Here is a 4,541-nt window from a genome sequence, read left to right as displayed (position 1 = left end):
GGAACACATGATTTTTATTGATTGAGTAGAGTATATGAAGGAGAATAAAGAATAAGATGAAATTTTGTGTTTGATCTTGAGCATGTAACATGTAGGATGTTTCTAGTAGGTCTTTCTATTGACCTTATGGTCAAATCATTTGTCAATTAGTGCCAAAACACTTAATCATTTGGTTGGTCACATTGCTATAGAGCTTGATGGCATTAACCGAGATGTTCTAGTGTTATCTGAGCCTCACAATGTAAATTGATTTGTTGTAGTGTCAACCAAGAAGAAATTAAGTGTTAATCAAGTAAAGATGAAAGTCGATGTGTAAATTGAGCTAGCCATGTTAACCAAGTTGAGAAAATTTAGTGTTTACCAAGTTCTAGAGTGTCAACCAAACTCTAGAGTATTTGTCGAGTCATCAGTGTTGGCCAAGTTCATGCTACTCTAGAGTGATCAATGTGGACTGAGCACTAGTGTCAACTAAGTGCTAGAATTTTCCAAGTTTATTGTTTTGCTGAGTATCAGTATATATCCTAAGTGGTCTTCAAAACCTGAGTATCAATAGTGTGCCAGCTTGGTGAAGATTGTTGAACATGGTCTTTTAGCTAGCCTTAGAAGGTAATTATTTGGATTGGTATATATGTAAGATGCATTGTCATATCCAAAATAAAAATATGTAACATATATGACAGTGAATTATAAGAAGGCTACAAGAATTATAAAGAAAGGAAGAGTTAGATCTGCTAATGCTGAGCAACCTATTTCTCTTGTTTGGGTAAAGTTCTTTATTCTCCTTCATAGATGTATACAATTTTTTTGTAATCTTCAAGTTCCTTCTTGCATTCTTTTTTATTCTTTTCACAACTTCATCAACTCTAACATTTGCACTTTCCACAATTTTGTTAGTTTTAATATTCAAATACTTGTATGCCTTTCTTTCTATGGAATATCATAAGACTATACCTTCATCACTCTTTGCATCAAGTTTTTACCCTTTGAATATTTCAATATATAATTCTTTTGTTCAAATATTTTAAAATATTTGACATTAGGTGTATATTAATACAATAGTTCAAAAGAGGTTTTATTTGTACCTTTCTTGACTTGAACTCAGTTAAGTGTATAAACAAAAGTACTTAAAAATTCTCTCCAATTTTAAAATATTACTTTCTATCATCAATGTTCTCACATATTCCATCATTGATCCATTTCCTCTTTCAACTATCCCATTTTGTTGTTTAGCCCTTGGTGTAGAAATTTGCATTTTGATTCCTTTTTCATTGTCAAATGTATTGAACTCCTTTGATATGAATTCACCTCCTTTATCCAATCTCAAGCATTGTAGACTTTTACCTATTTCTTTTTCAACTTTGGCCAAATATGACTTAAATATTTAAAAGGTATCAGAATTTTCCTTTAGAAAAATTACAATCATCATTCTAGATAAATCATAAACAAATAAGATAAATTATTTGTGACCATAATAACTTTTCACTCCAATAGGACCACATAAATTAGTATGATCCAAATCCAAAATATCATTAGAAGAATAGATAATTGTCTCAAAAAAAGATTTTATCATTTATCCCATTTGACATTGTTTGCACATCACTTTATGTAGTTTTCTCAATCTTGGTAATCCTTTTACACTTTTCAATTTACAATTGTTTACAAAATTATGAAAGTTTACATGATACAACCTCTTATGCCATAACTTAACATCTTCAAATTATGAAAATAAACATGCATTTTTAGATAGCTCTAGAAAGAAAAAGTTACGTATTATTTTTTCTCCAGTTCTAATTAGTTCACTAGTAGTATCACATATTTTTGTCTTCTAGTTGTGATATTCAACTTGATATCTTGAATTATTCATTTATGCCACACTCAAATATCATATTTCAGTTTGTCAACCCAATAACCATTGTCACATCTGATCTTGTGACTTGTCTTTCAATATAATGGATCCTTTACCTTTCACATAATATGGTGTATAATTTCCAAACCTAACACAACTTTTCTTATAGTGTTCTAGGTTTTCAAACTTACTTGTACCACCATTCATATGATGTGTGTAACCACTATCAATTATCCATTTATCATTCTTACTAAAATGTTCAAAATAAGTAAAGTTTTATCAAACTTTTTGTCTTCATCAGATTCATCTTTCATTGCAACCTAAACAAATTATTCATTGTGTTAATTAGAATTACTTTTAGAACCATCCTTTTCAACAATGTAACAATATTTCTTATCCTTTCCCTTGTAGTCTTTGTTACCTCAATTTTCTTTTTTGTCTTTTGTCTCCTCTATTTCATCTCTATCAGGATACCTTGTAGTAAGATGATCAAATTTATTACATGTTAAATATAATATAGGAATTTTATATTTGTATTTTCCTTTTCCTCTTGGTTGCCTTATTGACAATAATGCTTCTAGACCCTCAAGGTCATCATCTGATTCACAATCACTATCTACAAGCTTACTTTTTGAACTTTTTCTTCTATTAGATCCATCAAGGTTTAGTTGAGACTTGAAAGAAGATTGAACACTAGAAGGTGTACACACAAACCGCCTCCCCCCACCCCCCCCCAACAAAAAATAAATAAAATTCAATAACAAGATCACATTGTCAATATCTTGATTGGGTTATTTAAAAGTGAAATTTAATTTTAAAAAATTGATAAGGTTTTGTAAAACTATATATTTTGACTGATGACCATGTTTGAGGGCATTTTTATACCCTCAAATGGTAGCAACAATGTGGATTGCAGAGGAAAACACCAAAACCTGATAGGGTTTAGCATAAAAATTGATTTTTGATTGCATCTCTATCCATGGTGCCCCACAAATGAGGTAAGTCTTCATTCTATTCATCATTTATGTATTTTTTAAATCAAATTTTGTAATGTGATTTTGTAATTTATAAGTTCTATAATTGTTTTAATTTTTTTAAAAATATAGATCTATCAAGGAATCCAAGAAAATGAGGGAGAGAAGAAAGATCACCTCTTGCACAATTAAACCCTCCATTTGTAATGACACAACCACAAAACCCTCCACTCAATATTCTCATTCAACAACCACCACCTCTTATAAACTCTCCACACATACAATTGCATAATTTAACTACTACACAAGAGAACCTCATAAACTACCTTTCATTAAATATTGCTAACATTACCCAAATGATCAATAGGTTGTGGTCATCTACACTTTCTCACCACTCAACCCTAGTGAATACACTTGAGCAAATGGCCAAAAATGCAAATGAGGTGTCTAGGGAGGTTATGAAAAGGGGTACATAAAGAGATAGATGTTGTACATTTTATGCCAATGGATTATCATATCAGCAAGTGAAAGATAAAGACATAAATAAAGGTACTATATGTTCTCTTTTCATTGATCCTATATCAAGAAACTCCCTATTACACACAACCAAAAACATTTCCTATTCATTGATGCACTCATGCTAGGATGAGATCATGGTTTTTGGATAGGTGGTATAAATTATTTGACCTACCACCATGTAATAATTATGAGGTGCCTCTATATTTTATGAGAAATCTATATTATGAGTTCATCCTTTGCAAAAAGCCAAATTACTTTGACATTCGTTAGTTCTAGGGTAGAGGGGGAGGCTTTATGCAAGATAGACCTGGGGCTCATAGGGTGGTACCATAAAATGAGAGGATACATACAACATGAATAAACATGACTCATGTTGTGCTCCCATTATTGTAAAAGAGTTTATTGATTTACAGACTCTTCATGTGGCTGCATCATTGACATATGTTATCATTAAGCATGACTCATAGTTAGGTGGTTTTCCTTCACCTATGGTATTCCAACTGTCATCGGATGCACATTTAGGGTCATCAAAACATGCACTAGCTCTGTCATTGTCATCTATGGTAAGAGGGTCATCACAACATGCAACAACTCCTTCATCATCACCTATGACATCTCAATCATCATAGCCTATGATAGCTCCATCATCATCACCTACACCTCTAGTGTCATCTCTGCTTGTGTCACTTGTAGCACTACTGTCATATCCACTTGTGTCACCTACACTACTAGTGTAATCCTCATTTGTGCCACTTTCATATTCATCACATGCATCATTATAGTCTTTGGGGCCCAATCAAGATTTTTGTTTTAGCTATCAGCACATGAGTGTCAGGATAGATATGGAGGAATTTGAGAATGGAGTGTCATCTCATCTATGTGTACATTTTGGGTATTCTTGTTATTCATAAGGAGGTGGGGATTTCACACTCACAAATGATTTGATGGAGATGGTCTTCGGTGGACAAGATACACTAATTTGTTTGTTTGAGTTTAGACATGATATTATTTAATCACCCAAATATTATAAAAGTTAAAATAAAATAAAATAAAATTTATAGACACTCTAGATTGATATGTGAAAAATATGCAATGTAGGGTGCAACAAGCAGTTTGAGAACACCATAGAGTACTCATTCTACCAGAGGTGTGAAGCTAGGAGAAAGAACACCCAAGGTAAAGTTTTTAAAATATTCTAAAAA

This window comes from Cupressus sempervirens, chromosome 7, assembly GCF_028749045.1.
Source record: "Cupressus sempervirens isolate cs-2001-9-10 chromosome 7, ASM2874904v1, whole genome shotgun sequence".
NCBI classification, from domain to species: domain Eukaryota; kingdom Viridiplantae; phylum Streptophyta; class Pinopsida; order Cupressales; family Cupressaceae; genus Cupressus; species Cupressus sempervirens.
Note: the sequence above shows the minus strand (reverse complement) of the source record.